The following is a 20,705-nucleotide window of genomic DNA, read 5'->3' on the forward strand; positions in this document are numbered from 1 at the left end:
GTTAATTTTTTATTAGACTCATGAGTTCAGTAATGATTGTTGCATTGTTATTTTGTAAGAAATTTTATATAGTTGCAATAATAATTAAAGGAATTTAACGATTTAAGACAATCAAAAAAGATCATAAAAATGGGGTATAGACTGTAAAAGGGCTTTTAAATAATTTCAAAATAAGTTCCATTTTGCATATGCTATCACTTGTATTGCTGAAAATATAAAAAAATTGTAGTAAATTTTTTAACGAACTCCGTTAACCTTTGATTGATGATGCTATAAACAGTTTTGCGAAGGAGATATAGAGCAAATCCTATAATATGCTTGGAACATTTTTTCCGGTCTATTTAAAAAGAATTGGAAGACATTACAATTTTTCATTGTATCGGTCTCACAATGCCATTCGATATTTAAACATTTTTATTTTTTCTCTTTGGCCTACAAAACTCCACCAACAACTTTCACAATGCTATAGGAAATATCATATTTACGAATAAAATATCAAACAAAAATACATTCTTGACATTGAAAATAACAACTTGCAAGTTATTGCAAAATATTTGCTATTCCATGCAAGCATGAAATTTGTCCTCCTCAGAACGTGTTTTATCAGCCACATATCAGAGAAGAAGAAATATAATTCATCTATAATTACCGTAATGAAATCGGGAAATTATTTAATATGCTATAATAAGCAAACAAGAAGAAACTCTATAACTTTAAAAAAACATCTATGAAAAATTCTACATCTCTTTTTTAGACACAAAAACTAGTCAAGCCATATAGGAAAACACACTACATAAAAACTACTTTAAGATTATTGCATGCCAGATCATTCACAGAAAGAGAGAATATAATAAAAATGCAACAAAATAAATAACCAACTAACTGACTGGGTGGCTCGATAGCTGACTAACCGGCTGGCTGGTTTGGTTGTTGGTTATAAGTAATTCTTTTGATATTTGTATACATACGTTTTTCACGCCAACATCTATCTATGCCTAGAGTTATTGTTTATGTACATAAAGATACTTACATACATATGTACATATATACCACTAACAAGTGTTGCAAATGCTTAGCATGAAATGAAATGAATAAAACCGTTAAAAACTACAAGCATTCTGGTTGTTATTGTTGTTGCTATTTCATGTTCTAGTGTTTGGCTTAGTTTATGGCCAGAAAACAAAAAAACCTAAGAAAGAAATGTTTTAAGTAAGTCAAGTAAGATTAATTGCATGTGTTCAACAGTACAAAGAGAGAGAGAGAGAGAGACAGTTTTGGGGAAGAGAAAATCATAAATTTATGGAGTTCTTATAAACTTTATAGAGCAATAAAATACATTGAGCTATTTTCATAAAAGATTTATTACATATATAAAAGGGAACATTTGTTTGGGATAAGATAATTTGGCCTAAAATTGTTTGCAATATGAAATAATGGTCTCAAACAAACATTAATCCAGTTAATAACAGAAAAATCCCATTACTTAATAACGATTGGCAAAAGTCCTAAATTTCTGTAGCCTTAACTACTTACAAACCAAACGACATAATTATTTTAATGAGGGCATCTCACAAAAAATAATTATTTATAAAAGCACTAAATGTCGATGAAAATAACAAAATAAATAAGAATACATCAGCTTTACCGACAGCTAAATATCCTCAGCCTATGACCGTACAAAAAAAAACTATAAAACTAGAAATTGTGGACCTAAATGTACCATTAATAGATCCCTAATTTGTATACCCTCCTGTCTGTCTGTTGAAATCAAGATACAGCTCGCAATTTTAAAGATAGAGAGTCAAAATTTGGTACAGAAGTTTGTATTACTTGCAGGATGATTGGTATTGAAAATGGGATATATCGGTCCACGTTTTGATATAGCCCCAATAGAACGGTACCTCCCGAGTTTCGGTATTTTTAAGGTTGTAGCTTCGTTATCCTACCAAAATGGCTGAAATTTGGTACGTAGTCTTATTTAGGGGTATAAAACTTTCCCCCAGAATTTTGTCGTTATCGGTCCACACCTTCATATAGCCCCCATAGAACGGTACCTCCCGATTTTCGGTATTTTGAAGGTTTTAGCTTCATTATCCTACCAAAATGACTGAAATTTGGTACGTAGTCTTCCTTTGTGGTATAAAACTTTCCCCCAGAATTTTGTCGGTATCGGTCCACACATTCATATAGCTCCCATAGAATGGTACCTCCCGATTTTCGGTATTTTGAAGGTTTTAGCTTCATTATCCTACCGAAATGGCTGAAATTTGGTACGTAGTCTTCTTTAGGGGTACAAAACTTTCTCCCAGAATTTTGTCGGTGTCGGTCCATGTCTTCATATAGCCCCCATAGGACGGTACCTCCCGATTTTCGGTATTTTGAACGTTGTGGCCTCAATATTCCACCGAAATGGCTGAAATTTGGTATTTAGACTTCGTTGGGGGTACTCAAACTTCCCCTTTAAATTTGTCGGTATAGGTTCACGCCTTTATATAGCTCCCATGGAAAGGTACCTCCCGATGTTTCGTGTTTTGAAGGTTGTGTCTTCAATATTCCACCAAAATGGCTGAAATTTGGTATTTAGTCTTCAATGTGATATAAAACTGTTCGCCAGAAATATGTCTGTACAGGTCCACGCTTTCATATTGCCCCATTTCTGACTAAAAATCGTCGGTATAGGTCCATGTTTTGATATAGCCCCCATAGAATGGTACGGCCCGATTTTCGTAATACTGAAGATTGTGACGTCAATAACCAACCGAAATGGCGGAAATTCGTTATTTCGTCTTTCAAGAGTTATAAAATATTCCAGAAGAGTATTATCAGTATAGGTCCACATCTTCCTATATCCCCATAGAAGCGTACTTCTTGATTTTCGGTATTTTTTAAGTTTTAACAACATTCTCTTACCGGAATATAGGAAATTTGGTATTTAGTCTTTTTTGAGCCTAAAAACTTTCCGTCAGAAATTTGTCGGTATAGATCGAAGTTTTGAAATAGCCCCCATAGAATGGTGCCTCACATTGTTTTACCGAAATTTCTGAAATTTAGTATTAAGGAAAGGAAACTAATTATTCCATTTTACTTCAATACAACTTGTGGTGGAGGGTATAACAAGTTCGGCCCGGCCGAACTTAACGCCATTCTTACTTGTTAAATGTGACAAAATAAGTTTACAGCGCACAATGGTTCAAAATCGGTTTTGTTCGTGTTCCAAACTCTGTAACTTTTGAATGGATAGACATATTTTCATAATTTGTTTTGTTAGACACAGCTTTCCGATGCATTAAAAACATTAAAATTCTTTCTAAAATTTTGAGCTTTTTCATATTATGCAACAGGATATGAGAGTTTTTGAATTTTCATATGTTCCAATTTATAAAAACAAGTAAAAAAGTATCAGTCGGCTTAACCGACAGAGATATACCCTTAGCCTGTATATATTGAAACAATTTTTTTCCAAAAAAACTTATGTATATAGGGAGTTTAAAAATTGTCGGCGTATAAACTGACAAAAATGTTGATTAGTATTAAAGAGCAAAAGTTTTGCGGAGGAGATACTTAAAGGAATAGATCGACATTGACCATTATGGAAGTGGATCTGCAGCCACTACATATGGTGCCGTAGGGGGTTTTTTCACCCTTCGGGCTGTTTGCTCATAAAGTGTGGACTTGTCCCTGAAAAAACTTTTACCATCGTAATTGACGCAGTTAATACAAGTTGCTTCAACAAAAATCAAAGTTATTCGATAGCAGGTCTTAAAATGAACTTATCCGAAATTTTGTGTGGGAGGTACTGGATGGAGTGGACAAATATAGTCCATATTTGAACCTGATCTATATCAGGTAAATATATTATGATGTGTAAAGTATGGACTAATTCGGCTACTCCCTTCAAGAGTTAACGTACGAAAAATTTTTCCGAACATTTTTGAACTTTTGTGGGGGAGGTACCTGAAGGAGTGGACCGATATGGCTTATCATCGAACTTACACTATGTTTGGACAAAATATTATTAAGGCCAAATTTTGGACCCAATCGGCAGATCCGTTCGAGAGTTATCTTGAGCTCCATCCACCTCACAAGGTGTGATAAGGGTTTTGTGCAACTTTCAGGCTATTTTCTCAGGAAGTATGGACTTGCGCCTGATGAAACTTGTACCGTCCTATGGGGGGCAGTGAAAACAAGTTTCTAAAACAAAAATCAAAGCGATTCGAGAGCAGGCCCTAAACTGAACTTATCCGAAATTTTGTGTTGGAGGTACCCGAATGAGTGGACCGATTGAATCCATATTGGAACCTCATCTAAGTCTGGTAGACATTCCACGATTTGCAAAGTATGGGTCAAATCGGTTACTTTCTTCAAGAGTTATCGTGCACACAAATTTTCCGAACATTTTCGAACTTTTGTGGGAGAGGTACCGGAAGGAGTGGACCGATATAGCCCATCTTCGAACTTAAACTGGAGAAAATATTACGAAAGCCAAATTTTGGGTCGAATCGGTTGATCCGTTCGAGAGTTATCGTGCGCTCCAGCCACCTGGACAGACAGACAGACGGACGGACATTGCTCAATCGACTCCAAATTATCTGAAACACATTTCGTCCAAACATACTTGGGGTCTAAAACCATTATTTCGATGAGGCACATTTTGCCCGTATGAAAGTGTATATACCCTCGTTAGCATAAATGCTGAGGGTATAAACACATTTTTACCCATGTAATATAAACAAATAAATTTAAAAAAGAGTTAAACGGACGGATTCTCTACCTCATTTTTTGATTTACCGACAGAAATCTTACTTACTTACTTAGCTGGCCCATTACAGAACATTTGTTCCATAGACCGAACTAAGAAAAGATCTCAATTTCTCTCTGTTTGGCATGTATACACCTTTTTAGCGGGTTCATCATCGCTCATTCTTATGATATGGCCTATCCAACGCAATCGTTGCATTTCGATACGTTTAACTATATTCATGTCTCTGTATAGCTGATATAGCTCGTGCTACTTAAACCATAGTAGCATCTGTTGGCCAATACAACTCTTCTTCCTTTTTTTTATTTCACAACTGATGTCGTTTGTTGTGTTTACGGCGGTGCCGAGGTAGACAAAGTCTTTTTCTACCTTAAAATTATAGGAACCAACTTCAACAGTTGGTCCGATCTCAATGGACGCATTGCGCGTCGACACCATCAATTTGGACTCTTCGCCGTTTACCGCCAGACCCACTTTCGCAGTTTTTGCTTCGACCTTCCTAAAGGTATCAGTTACTTCCTTTACTAATCGTCCCACGATGTCTATATCATCAGCATAAGCAAGTAACATGTGGCTATTGGTGTAAATTGTGCCATTTCTTTTGACATTTGCATCTCGTATTACCTTTTCCAGCAAAATGTTGAATATGTCACACGAAAGGCTGTCTCCTTGTCTGAAACCTCTTTTGGTACTGAACTGTTCGGAGAGGTTGTTTACAATTTTAACTGAGGACCTAGTATCAGTTAAAGTCATCTTACAAAGCCGAATGAGCTTTGCGGGGATACCAAATTCAGACATTGCATGGAAAACCTTTAATAGGAGGGAACTGTCGAATGTTGCTTTATAATCGACAAAAAGGTAGTAGGTGTCGATCTGCATCTCTTGGGTCTTCTCTAGGATTTGCCGCAGGGTAAATATCTGGTCAATGGTGGACTTGCCAGGTCTAAAGCCGCATTGGTATGGTCCAATTATTTCGTTGACCATGGGCTTTAGTCGTTCGCAGAACATCCCTGACACTATTTTGTAGGCGATAGGGAGAAGACTTATGATCCTATAGTTAGAGCATAAAGTCTTATCTCCTTTCTTATGGACGGGACGCAGGATGCTCAGGTTCCAATCGTCGGGTACGCGTTCTTCCTGCCAGATGGTGCTAACAAGCTGATGCATACACCTTATCAGCGCGTCGCCTTCGGTTTTAAACAGCTCGGCTGGTAAGTCTTCGGCTCCTGCTGCTTTATTATTCTACAGCCGGTTGATTGCTGTTTTTACCTCATCTTGGCCGGGCGGTATACATTCTATACCATCTTCTGGGATTGGATCTGTGGTATCATTGTCTTCGCTACTGTTGGATACCAGCAGATTGGAGAAATGTTCCTTCCATATCCTGAGCACGCTATCTGTATCTGTTACCAGATTACCTTGCTGGTCTCTACAGGAGGATGTGCCTGTACCAAAGCCATCTGTTTGATGTTTCACTCATTGGTAGAATTTTCGGACTTCATTCTGGCTCCTGTACATCTCGATTTTTTCACACTCCCGCTTTTCCATTTCTCTCTTTTTCTTGCGGAAAAGACGTTTCTCTTCTCTCCTTTTCTCCCGATATCTCTCTTGTGCGCTACGCGTTGCTACTGATTGTAAAGTAGCTCTATATGCCGCATTTTCTCTTCGGTAGCAGCACGACACTCCTGGTCATACCATGAATTCCTTTGTAGAGGTCTCTGGAATCCAAGTATGAATTTTGCGGCTGTTTGCATGGAGTGGGCAATATTTTGCCATTGTGTTGTTATGTTATCGGGACAAGGAGTGCTCGCATAAAGCAATTGTGCTAGTTGAGTGGAATATGCTGTGGCTATCTGTTGTGTTTGCAGCCTATCGATGACCAACTTTCGCGTTATGTCTGTTCGAGCTTTATTTGCAACGTTTAGACGGGTACGTACCTTTGCTGCAACAAGGTAGTGGGCCGAATCAACGTTTGCGCCTCGGAACGATCGTACATCCAAAACGCTCGATGAATGTCTTCCATCTATGACAACATGATCAATTTGATTACTTGTTCTTTGATCTGGAGACAGCCAGGTGCCCTTATGAATATCGACATGATTAAATCTGGTACTGCTAACTACCATGTTTTTTGCAGCTGCAAAGTCTATCAGCCTCATACCATTGTCAGATGTTTCACTGTGGAGACTGAATTTTCCGACTGTTGGGCCAAAGATATTCTCCTTTTATTTAATTTAATTTTAATGTCATGGGCAGGGCAACGGTCATAAGTTTCTTCTAAACATTCTTAAAATATATATTTGGTCTGTTCGTCCTTGTCTTCAGTGGGAGCATGAGCGCAAATAAAGCTGATGTTGAAGAAATTTGCTTTTAATCGAATTGCAGCGAGTCTTTCATTCACTGGAGTGAAGCTGGATACCAGATGTTTTAACCTCCGACCAACTACAAATCCGCATGTGTCATGACAGCTATAATACAGTGCATCACCTTTAGGTGTTGTTGTGACGCCTTTCCCGTTCCATCGTATTCTTGTATGGCAGTAATGTGGGCCTTTCAAGTACATCTGCCAATGCGTAAACTGCACCTTCTCTATAAAGAGTGCGAACATTCCAGGTGCAGATTCGCAGATCATGATCCTTAAAACGTTTGCGGGGTTCGTCAACTTTAGAGTTGTTTGTTTTTCGTTTCTTTCGTTTTTTCATAGTAGGCTGTTTTTTTTCTAGGGGAGGGTTACTAACCCGACGCCCAAACCCAAGTTTTAAACGTTCTTATGGGTGAACGCGCGGCACATGTTAACTCGCTACCTTTAACGAGTGTTAAAGGCAGTTCCCAAGGTGACACCACGGGGAGGTCTGTGTCCACATGAGATGAGAGAGGGACCAAGATAAATCCTGGGCTTTGCCATGTTAAAGCCAGTCAGTACCGTTCCTTGGTATTTTTCATCCCCTACGTCACCCATGTATTTAAGAACCATGCCTAAAATCTTCTTAACGACATTTTTGCAGAATATTTTGAAGCTGAAAAATGTCATGTATTTTTATTCCGATTCTTGAAATAAAGGACGAAAAGAATAGTGAAAGAAACTAGTTAGAAGGCCGATATGTTCTACGAGAAAAAAAACATTCTTATTTGATTAACGCTTATTCCTGATACATTATATGCAAAAAAATCCATCATGCCAAAAAAGGCCGACAGATGGCTGATCTGTCCTTCGGAGTTCTTAATATACTCACCAAGGGTTTTCATCTCCCAAAGTAATTTACCACCCTCCCCCCAAAAAATTTCGGTTCACAGTGATATAAATGGTAAATCTGGTAGAGATAATTGGTTGGAGAATTATTTCGTTTAAAGACGATAAAAAGGTTTTATTATTTTCGTCCTTTATTGACTGTATATTTTCGTCAAAAAATCAGACTCATACTATATTTATGTTTTATAGCAATTACATCGTATTATGAATGCTTCTGGTTTCATACAATTTCCATAAATTATTTTATGTATTTAGACCATACCTCTTTTATACGGCTTATTAAATGTAGCAAAATATTTCTTTATTAACCCCATTTTGATTAAATTTCACAGCATAATTTGTGTGTTACATTTAAATATTTTCATAATTTTCCCATCACATGTAAACATTTCTTTTGCATTAACCAGGAAAATATTTGCAGCAGAGAAATATTTTAATAAAAAAAAAAATGCAAAATATAACAACTAATTTAATAACAACAATAATAATATAGACAAATTACAAAACAATTATCTGCATTATAAATGTAATAAAATGCACAATAACAACAAAACAGTTAACACTAACCGCCAAACAAATTCCGCTAATCTTTATCACACTGTTCACATTGGATATCCCTAACAAAAATAGTCACTTTATTTTTTTGATAATGTTTATTGTTAATTAGCAAATCCCCAGAAAACTTTATACTTTTTTATATGCTAAGCACTAAACGTCATTGTTTCATTGTTATTATCGTCATAATAATTATCACCATCATTTGTCGTTGTCTTACACGCTTACTTGTCTCTGTTTTTTTTTTGTCACAAACACGTTTCATTTCAAAATTAAAAATTCATTGAAATTTATATGACTGATGGTGGTGGTATTTATGCATAATTATGTTTTAAAAAATAACGTGCGATTTGAATAAAACACAACCAGAGTTATGATTTTTACGGTCCCATAAAATGTGTATAAATTTGTATGTACAGTCGCATGTATGTTATGCTATGGTTGAAAATTTATGGTGCTTTGATTAGAGGGCATGGTCTTCAAGAAACACCTCAATTTTTCGTTTTTGGTTTCTCGATTTTAATAAATTATAATTTTGCATAGATATCTAATTTACCTTGATTTTGAAAAATGATCATGTTTTCATGTGTTTAGGTTCGTTTTACAATGTTTTAATTATTAAATTGATGAGTAGGAAGAGGATATATGGAGGAGTAGATAAGGGCAGATGTAATATTAGGCAATAGTTCATGTGACTATTAATTGTATACTATCAAACTTCTCTAGAGAAAATCGTTGTTAATATTTTGTGTGAAAAATCATGTTTTTGTTTTAAGAAACGAATCGTTACAACAAATTATTCATTATAGAGGAGTTATTCTATTTTCTTTGTTTTCTATATTATTTTTAATTGATTACCAATGTTTTGTATTTTAAAATTCATTAAAATTTCCAAAGAATTAAATTCCATTGAATTTCCGAATATTATATCGGAAATTGCACAACAACAACAGCCATAGAATGCAGTTTGTTGTTACCATACAATCCAACAACGAACAACATTCACTGCATACACGAGAGTGAGAGAGAGAGAGCACAGAACAAGTTCGTGTCTTAAGTCTTTTGTTTAATACAATTCTCTAGGCGCAGGGAGACTAACCATTTGCAATAACCCAGAAACCAAAGAGAACTACAATTTAAGAGAACACATCAAGAATATATTGATGTGAGTATATATTGGTGGGGGGAAATTCCGTTCTTATTTTTAGTCTTAATATGGAGGACTTAAAAATAGGTTAGTCCAATAAAAATAACTAGGTTCTTTGTATACACTTGTCAAACCTGGCAGGCAGGCAGTCAGCATGCCTGCCTACTAAGTAGCCTGGTAGGCGAGCGAGTAGCAGGTATTCATATCTTTATATGCCACTGTTGTTTACAAGCTGAAGATTATAGCACTCAACAGGTTTTCAAAAAATTGAAATTTTTTCCAGCAGCCAAGGCAACGGCGAAGATGCAGAAAGAAATACAATAAAAATCGCAAGAATTAAAAGTTTTTTTTACAACTCCATACAAAAATAAACAGTTTTGTGTATGTAGCCATACACATGTGTTGAAGAAAAAATTAAATTCGTACATATAACTGTAAGTTTTCGTTTTGGCTGGCTGTTTTGCGGTTTCATGTATCAATACTTCTCTTGTTTTAGGTTAAGCAGGAAGTTGGTAACAGAAGCAGATAAACCAAAAAAAAAAAGAAATCATTTGTTTGATTGGGTGAACAAACAAAGAATCAAGCTGGCATGTTGTTGGTGTTATTACAACAACAAGACATTCTTGCTTGGTTAGTCAGCCCGCCAGCCAGTCAACCTAGACAACAACATGCAATTATGGAGGAAGTTAACTGTTATTGGCTATTAGCATTTTCGCTTTTGCCATACTTGTTGTTGGCAGCCACAGCATTCCCATTGTAGAAAAATAGGGAAAAAGAAAAGAAAATAAGCATTAAAACATAACAAAACTGAATTTTTTAAACTTATTACCAAATATTTTTTTATTGATTACTACCAATAAAAATTAATTCTATTACCACATTCTCAACACTCCCTCCCAAAAAATAAAAAAAAACAAAAAAACACCACTAAATTCCTAAGCTTCCCCAAAAAACAGTTCAATAACCTAAATAACCAAACAAAATGGCCACTGCCCCAGAAAATTGAACACATAGTGTGTGTTTGAAAAAACTTACTAAACCGTTAAATAGCCAATTTTAAACTGTCTAACAAAATTTCCAAAAAGAAATTGCAAACAAATCTTCTTTGGGTATTGCCTACCTACCTACCTTACCCGACACATATCAACACACATTGTCGCTTCTTGTTACCGAAAAACTAGCAACAATTTTTGTTTTCGTTGTATCTCCAGAGAGTGCTAAACACGTACCAATTTAAAGTAATTGAAATTCTAAAGAAGTAGCCGTGTCCCAGTTAAATTGAAATAACAACAACAAACAGCAAAGAACACAGCACAAATACCGAAATAGACTGACAACATAACAAATTACTATTCGTATCTTGTCGATGGGTAATGTTAGCTTTGCTCTAAGAATCAAAGTATCTTAATTTGTCCAAAAGACAAAGAAAGAATAGAAAAGTAGCATAGCAGGCTTAAAAGAAAATTTGACACTCTTATACCCCAGATAAGGAGTCATTTTTCCACAACTAGAAGAAAATAAAAGAACAAACGGATTTTTCCTATAGAACACCAATATTTATTCTTTAGAAGTTTAAATTTTATTTGAGGCTTTTATACTTACATACATATATGAGACTAAAAATCCAGAAGATCTTCTTAAAAACACGGATCTTCTTAGAAAACACGGTGCATTCTCTAATAGAAGATCGTGGATCTTCTAATAGAATCGTGGATCTTCTTATAGAACATCTTGGATCTTTTAATAGATGATTGTGGATTTTCTTATAGAAGACCGTGGATTTTCTTATAGAATATCTTGGGTTTTCTTATAGTTGATCGTGGATATTTTATTACAGAAGATTGTGGATCTTCTTAAAAACAGATCGTTGATATTCTAAGAGAAGATCGTGGATCTTCTAAAAGAACATCGCAAACACTTTTAAGATCGCGACACTTCTAAGAGAATGTCGTGGATTTTCATACAAAAGATCGTGTAACATATCAAAAAAGATCGTCGATGTTCTCGTAGAAGATCGTGAAACTTCTCGGAGAAGATCGTGAATCTTCTAAAAGAAAATCGTGTATCTTCTAAGAAAAATCGTGGCTTTTCTTAAAGAAGTTCCTGGATCTTCCTACCAGAGCTCCGAATACTCGCTCGAATTCGCTAGAATTCTGCTCGCGAGTGAAACTCTTTTCGAATTCGAGCAAGTTGAGGGGGATAACTTGCCCCGTCCCCACCGCCAAACAAAAACTTACCTCAGCTCCAAATAAACTAGCCCCACTCCCACCAAAAAATCGGACCCACAAAAAACTACCACCTCCCCCCAAATTTTCACTCGCAAGTAAATCGGAGCTCTGCTTCCAAAAGAGGATAATGGATCTTTTAACAGAAGATCATGGATCTTCTATTATATGATCTTGTATCTCCTACTAGAGGATCTTGGGTCATTTCATAGAAGATTGTGGATCTTTTCGTAGAAGATCGTCCATCTTCTCATATAAAATCGCTGATCTTCTCATAGAAGATCGTGAATCTTCTCGATCTTATATGAGATCGTGAATATTCTCACAGAAGATCATGGATATTCTCGAAGAAGATCCCGGCTAACAGAAAACCGTGGATCTACTAATATTTGATCGCGGCTATGGAACAGAAGATCATTGATCTTCCATTATAAGATCGTGGATCTTCTACTACAAGATCTTGGACGTTTTCATAGAAGATTGTGAATCTTTTCGTAGAAGATTGTCCATCTTCTCATAAAAGATGACTGGTCTTCTCATAGAAGATCGTGAATCTTCTCACAGAAGATCCTGGATCTTCTCACAGAAGATCGTGGATCTTCTCAAAGAAGATCCCGGATGTTTTCATAGAAGATCGTGGATATTATCATAGATGATTGTGGATCTTCATATAGACGATCGTGGATTTTCTAGTAGAAAATCATGGATCTTCTCATAAAATATCGTGGATTTTCCCATAGGAGACGGTGTGTCTTCTCATAGAATATAGAGGATCTTCTGAGAAATGATCGTGGATCTTCTTATAGAAGAAAGTGGATCTTCTACCAGAAGGTCGTGAATTTTCTCACAAAAGATCGTGGATCTTCTCGCAGAAAATCATGAACCTTCTCATGCAGGATCATGATCTTTAAATAGAAGATCGTGGATTTTCTTATAGAAAGTCATTGATCTTCTAAAAGAATATGGTGTGTTTTCTAATGGAAGATCGTTGATCTTCAAATATACGATGGAGGAAATTCTTATTATAGACGGTGGTAGATATTTCTGTAGAATATCGTGGATTTCCTATAGAAGATCGTAGACCTACTCGTAAAAGATCGTGGATCTTCTGTTACAAGATCGTAGATCTTCTCGTAAAAGATCGTGGATCTTCTGTTACAAGATCGCGGGTCTTCTGTTAGAAGATCGTTGTTCTTGCTATAGAAGATCGCGAATCTTCTCACAGAAGATGGTGGATCTTCTCAGGGAAGATGGTGAATCTTCTCAAGGAAGATGGTGGATCTTCTCAAAGAAGATCCCGATCATAGAAGATCGTGGATATTATCAAAGAAGATTGTGGATCTTCATATAGAAGACCGTAGATTTTCTAGTAGAAAATCATGGATCTCCTCATAGAGAGTAGATCTTCTCATAAAGTATCGTGGATTTTCCCATAAAAGGTGGTGCATCTTCTCATAGAATATCATGGATCTTCTCATAAAATATCGTTGATTATCTCATAGAATATCATGGATTTTCTCATAGAAGATCGTGGATCTTTTTATAGAAGATCGTGAATCTTCTTATAGAAGACAGTAGATTTTCTAGTAGAAAATCATGGATCTCCTCATAGATAGTAGATCTGCTCATAAAGTATCGTGGATTTTCCCATAAAAGGTGGTGCATCTTCTCATAGAATATCATGGATCTTCTCATAAAAGATCGTTGATTTTCTCATAGAATATCATGGATTTTCTCATAGAAGATCGTGGATCTTTTTATAGAAGATTGTGGATCTTCTTATAGAAGATCGTGGATCTTCTTATAGAAGATCGTGGATCTTCTTATAGAAGATTGTGCATCTTCTCATAGAATATTGTCAATCTTCTTATTGAAGATGTGATTTTTCTTGGATCTTTTCATAGAAGATATTGGATCTTCACATAGAAGTTCTTGGATCTTCTAATGGATGTGGATCGTCTAAAAGAAGACACACTATGTTCTTCTTTAGAAAGTAGATTTTCCTATAGAAAATCGTGAATCTTTTTAGAAGATCGTATAGTAAGGGTCGTCGATTTTCTAATAAAAGATCGTGTATCTTCTAATGGAAGATCGTGGATCTTATAATCAAAAATATCGTGGATCTTCTAATGGAATATCTTGGATCTTCTAATGAAAGATCGTGGAATCGTTTCTGAAAAATTCGTTAACCTGCTATGAGAAGATCGCAGAAGATCTACTATGAGAAGATCGTGTATCATTTATGAGAAGAACATGGAGCTTCAATGATGAGATCGTGGAGTTTCTGTGAGAAGATCACAGATAGAAGATCTGATTTAGAATATCATGGATCTTCTAAAAAAGATTGTGAACCTTCTCACTGAATATTATAAATCTTCTCATAGAAGATCGTGCATCTTCTTATTATATAAAATATCGTGGATAAGACGATCGTGGTCACAGAAGATCGTTGATCTTCTCATGGAAGATCATGAATGTTCTGATAGAAAATCGTTAATCGTTTTATATCGAATCTAGGATCATCTAATAAAAGATCGTGAATCTTTTTTAGAAGATCGTGGATCTTCTATTAGAAGAATGTGGATATTTTAACAGAAAATCGCGGATAATATCATGAATCTTCTCACGGAAGATCATTGATCTTTTCCGGTAATGTCCTGACAAGAGTTACAAAATATCATGAATCTTTTCACAGAAGATTATGGATTTTTTCATAGGAGATCACTGATCTTCTCATAGAAGAGCTTGGATCGACTCATACAAGTGTATGGAGCTTCTAGAAGATCTTGTATTTCCTAGAGTATCATGGATCTTCTGAGATTATATGTATATAACCTTACAGAAGATAGAGGATCTCCTCAGAGAATATTTAACAGGAAATCATAGATCATCAGATGCTGATCGTTCATCGAACTTCTTTGATCTTTTCTAAAATGATCGTCAGTTTTCAAACCGAATAAATTCAATTTTCTTGCGATCTTCTTAAAAATGACCAAGGATCTTTTGGGAATAGCGTTCCTTTTATATTGAGAATTCCATAATTCTTCAGCCCACGTGTTACATAGTTTTTGATGTGCTCCGTATAATGACATGAAAACTAATTAAAAGATGATTTTAGAAATCCCATAAATTCATTAATAGTTGGCAAAATTATTTTAAAACTAGAGCTTGTCATAAAAATCGGTTAAGCTGTTTTTGTCTGCTGTTTTATGACTTAAACTTCTTAAACTTCTTTTCAAGTATGAAGATATAATGTAAGATACAAAACCTAATATGGAAGGCTACAACATGTTCTCAAGTGATTATAATGATTGTGGGCAATTTGGACAGTGGCTCAAACAAAAGAAAGTAAATGAAAGGAAGAACAAAACAAAAAATTAATTAAAATCATTAAAAAGTCATAAAAAGAAAACGTTGACTGACTACTTAAGAAAATAATAATAAGTGTTGTGTATATATCTGTGTGTGCTTTTTATGGTAGGAATGTCTATTTATGACAATTTTGACATACATATTTGTGACATTGTATATATGTATGACTATCTAAAACACTTATCTCGCAGTTAATAAATTTTTATGTTAAGCATTTATGTAAGTGTGAGAATATGAGTAAATGACATTCTTTTACTGTCACAGATTTTTGTATTTATTTTTCTGTTTTTATTTCTTTGTGCATTTAACACAAGTGTTCTAATTGTTGTACAAGCCAGCGAACCAGTCAGGTTTCATTCTTTGCTGTGTGTAAACCATTCTTAATGAATTTCTTTACAGCCAGCAACTCAGCCACCTCGCATATCTTAACAAATTGACATTTAATTTTTATATATTTCGAAGGTTAACTTGTGTTTACCTGCAGCAGCCGCAGCTGCTGTAACATGAAAAGACTGGCTAAGCTTGAGACTAGTATGACCGTTTTTTTTGTGTCTTGCTACTCGGTTTCAGTGTGTGAAAAGCATTAATGAAATTCCAAAGTAAAGTTGTTTTCTTAAAACCAACAACAACAGAAAAAACTACTCAAATAAGAGATACAACACCAGAAACTGGTTGCTCACAGAAACGTTTTTTTGTTGTCTTAAAATCATAAATAAACATACAGCAGAGTATAAGCGACCTGTTCGGTATGTGTGTTTTTTTCGGTTTTTGTTGTTGTTATTTCTTCTTATGGCCAAGATTTCAAAAGTTTCAATTTTAATGGCCACACACTATTGGTCATAAGTATACACTTTGTGATTTTCGTGATTTTCATTTCAATGCAAAAGGGCGTAACGAAGTAATGATGAGGTTTTTTTTTTTGCCAAAAGAAAAGTGAAATTTTGCGTTTTATTTTTCTGGGAAAAAAATCTTTATCTTCTTTATAGAATCTTTTAAATGGCAGGTTATAACATTTAATCGTATTTTAACGAACATTTTGGTGAAATATTAAATTTAATGAGCAACCATTATAATTGAGATTACCGAAGAAAGAGAAAATAAAGGATTGCCCAAAATTGGAAAGCTTTAAATGGGCGATTTTTAAAGCAAACGACATATTGTGCCATCATAAGGAAAGACTATGGACCAACTAAAATCTGCCCACCTTCTAACTGCATAATTGTCCTATAATCCGAACTTAAATAGTTTTCCATGTTTTTACGATCTCACCTTTATTTCCCTATCTTCTCGTATACTCGTTGTGATTAAATCTCTTAACATATAGCTTCTTCTAGAAGATCACACAAAGAAATGATAAATCACAGATCTTCTCATAGAAATTAACAGAACATATCATAGAAGATCAACCATCTTTTCATTATAGAACTCCGATCTTCTCACAGCAGACCAAATATTCTCCCACAAATATCGCAGAACACATTTTAAACTATCACTGATATTCTTAGAGTAGATCCTGGATATTATTATAGTAGATCGTTGGTCATCATAAAGATGACCAATGATGTTCTTAGGGAATATCACGAATTTTCTGAACGCTAATATTGTCATAATAGAACATACTACATTACACAGATGATCACATATCTTCAGAGAAGACCACAGATTATCGTTCAGAAAATCATGATCATATTCTCATAGAAAATCGCAACTCTTCACGTAGAAGATCAAAGATCATCATCTTAAATTGTACTAGAAGATCACATATCTACCCATAGAAGATCACACATAATCGTATAGAAGATAATAGATCTTCTCATAGAAGTTTATAGATCTTCATATGATCGCAAATCTTCATATAGAAGATCACATATCATCTGATGGAAGATTATGTATACTCTGTTAAAATATCACAGATATTTTTAAAGAAGAGGGCAGATCGTCTCATAGAAGATCAAAAAATTTCTCATAAATCTTTCTATTGATGATCACAGATCATCTTAAAAAATCACATAACTTCTATAGAAGCTCACAGGTCTTCTTATAGAAGATCACAGATCTACCTAGAAAAGATGTTAGTTCTTCTGATGGAAGATCACATACACTCTAATAGAATATTACATATCTTCTTACAGAAGATCGCAGATCTTCTCATAGAATATCACTGATCCTCGCACAGAAGATGACAGATCTTCTCATAAAAGAACTCAGAATTTCTCAGATATTATCTCATAAAATATCGCCGCTCTTTTTATCTAAGGACACCGATCATTTTATAGAAGATCACTAATCATCCCCTAGAAGATCACAAATCTTCCCGTATAATACCACAGTTCATCTTAAAAAGATCTAAGATCTTTTTGTAAAAGATCCCAGATCTTCTCATAGAAGTTTACAGATCTTCTCATAGAAGATCACAGATCTTCTCATAGAATATCACAGATCTTCTCATAGAAGATCGCCGATCTTCTCATAGAAGATCACAGGTCTTCTCATAGAAGAGCACACATCTTCTCATAGAAGATCACACATCTTCTCATAGAAGATCGCAGATCTTCTCATAGAAGATCATAGATCTTCTCAAAGAAGTTCAGAGATCTTCTCATAGAAGATCACAGATCTTCTCATAGAAGTTCAGAGATCTTCTCATAGAAGCTCACAGGTCTTCTCATAAAAGATCACAGATTTTCTCATAGAAGCTCACAGATCTTCTTATAGATGATCACAGATCTTCTCATAGAAAATCACAGATCTTCTCATAGAAGTTCAGAGATCTTCTCATAGAAGATCACAGACTTTCTCATAGAAGATCACAGATTTTCTCATAGAAGATCACAGATAGAGATTTACAGATCTTCTAATAGAAGATCAGAGATCTTCTTATAGAAGATCACAGATCTGCTTAGTGAATATCACCGATTTTTATACCCTCAGCATTTATGCTAACGAGGGTATATACACTTTCATACGGGCAAACTGTGCTTCATCAAAATAATAGTTTTAGACCCCAAGTATGTTTGGAGGAAATGTGTTTCAGACAATGTGGAGTCGATTGAGCAATGTCTGTCCGTCTGTCTGTCTGGCTGGAGCGCACGATAGCTCTCGAACGGATGAACCGATTCGGTTCAAATGGCTTTCGTAATATTTTGCCCAAACTTAGTTTAAGTTCGAAGATGGGCTATATCGGTCCACTCCTTCCGGTACCTCCCCCACAAAAGTTCGAAAATGTTCGGAAAATTTGTGCGCACGATAACTCTTGAAGGGAGTAACCGATTTGGTCCATCCTTTGCCCATCGTAAAATGTGTACCAGACTTATATAAGGTTTCAATATGGACTCAATCGGTCCACTCCATCGGGTACCTCCCACACAAAATTTCGGAAAAGTTCAGTTTAGGACCATCTCTCGAATCGCTTTGATTTTTCTTTTAGCAACTTTTGTTCACAGTCCCCCATACGACGGTACAAGTTTCATCAGGGGCAAGTCCATACTTCTTGAGAAAATAGCCTGAAAGTTGCAAAAAAAACCCTATGAGACCGTGTGAGGTGGTTGGAGCGCAAGACAATTCTCGAACGGATCTGCCGATTCGGTCCAAAATTTGGCCTTAGTAATATTTTGTCCAAACATTGTTTAAGTTCGAAGATGGGCTATATCGGTCCACTCCTTCAGGTACCTCCCCCACAAAACTTCAAAAATGTTCGGAAAAAACCCCTATGTCACCATATGTGGCGGTCGGAGAGCACGATAACTCTCGAACTGTTCAACCGATTTGGTCCAACATTTGGTCTTCGTCATATTATATCCAAACTTCGTTTTATGGGCAATACCGGTCCATAACTTTCGGTACTTCCCCCCAATGTTAAAAAATTTTCACTAAAATGGTAGGACGATATCACTTGAAGCGGGCAACCAATTTGGTCCAAGCTTTGGATCTCCTAATATTTTGTCAACATTTTGTTTAACTTATAAAATGGCCCATATCGGTCCTCCCTAAGGGTACCTCCCCTACAAAAGTTCAACATTTGTGTCTTAGTGCAGTTAATTCCTACTCCACATTTTTGTCGGCAAGTTCAAATGTCCAAAAAGGGCCACAACATTCTGAAGAGGCCTTAAATACATTCGATCTGTAGATGAAAGTTTCACTTCACATTGGCTGAGGATATATATCTGTCGGCAAAGCCGACTGACACTTTTTTACTTGTTTCATAGAAGATCACAGATCTTCTCTTAGAAGATAACAGGTTTTTTTCAGAGAAGACCTCAGATCAGAAGATCCCTGATTTTCTCATTGAATATCACTTATAAAATATCACAAATCTTCTCGTAGAAGACTACAGATCTTCTCATAGAAGACCACAGATAATCTTACAGAAGATCACAGATCTTCTTATAGAATATCACATATCTTCTCATAGAAAATGACAGATCTTCTCATAGAAGATCAAATATGCTGTGATAGTAGATAACAGATTTTTTAATGAAAATCATAGAACTTTTAGTAGAATCATAGTTCTGTTACACAAGAACACTGATGTTCTTATAGACGATTACAAATCTTCCTGTGATCATAAAGATCACAGATCTTCTGATTGATGAGCGCAGATTTGCGTATGGAAGATCACCAATCTTCTCATAGAATATCACCGATCTTGTCATTGAAGAGAACAGATATTCTCATAGTAGTAGTAGTATTCTCATAGAATCTATTCTCATAGAATGTCACCGATCTTCTCTTCTCAGAATGTAACAGATTTTCTCATAGATGATCACAGATCTTCTCATAGGCAATCTCATGATTGATCTTCTAATGGAAGATTACTGATCCATTTGAAGAAAATCAAAGATCTTACCATGGCAGATCAGAGACATTTTCTAGAGGATCACATGTCTAATCAGAAAAGATCGCAGATAGTCTTATTGAAGGTCACAATTCATCTGCTCCTACTATCTTATCCCACCATTTCGGAAAGACAGTACACATTCAGTAACTTATTTTGGTACTGTTTTTGTTGGCTCTTCGTCACCGCTATTATTGTAAAGCGAAAAGCTTTCAAGGTTCGAATTCCCTTACTTTAACACGATCTGGGCATTTCGTTACTTATCTTCATAAGAGGATGTGCCTGAAATTTTGGATTTAATTCCCACTCCAAAAATGTATCTCTTCGACATTATACATTCCTCAACCTTTGACATTTTAATATTTAATAACTTTGTCAGCTAAATAATATTTATGCATATCTTACCTTATTATCCAGTACGAGTACGTTAAGCTATAACAGTGATTAAATGTTAAGATGTCAAGCCAAGCAAGAAAATTTTGTTTATTAGTAAATGTCGGCTTAAAACTTTGGAAATGCAACAAATCTTACTTTCATTGCACTGTTGTTTATTGTTAGTATTT

The 20,705-nt window shown here is 35.4% G+C and overlaps 1 protein-coding gene across 6 annotated transcripts in view; it reads left to right on the forward strand.

Annotated features, from left to right (window-relative positions):
• Positions 1–20,705, forward strand: part of uif (sushi, von Willebrand factor type A, EGF and pentraxin domain-containing protein uif) — a 92,525-nt gene that overhangs the window by 33,718 nt on the left and 38,102 nt on the right. The window lies entirely within an intron of this gene.

Source organism: Musca autumnalis, unplaced genomic scaffold, assembly GCF_047663935.1.
Source record: "Musca autumnalis isolate F117 unplaced genomic scaffold, ASM4766393v1 scaffold_2, whole genome shotgun sequence".
In the NCBI taxonomy this organism is placed as follows: domain Eukaryota; kingdom Metazoa; phylum Arthropoda; class Insecta; order Diptera; family Muscidae; genus Musca; species Musca autumnalis.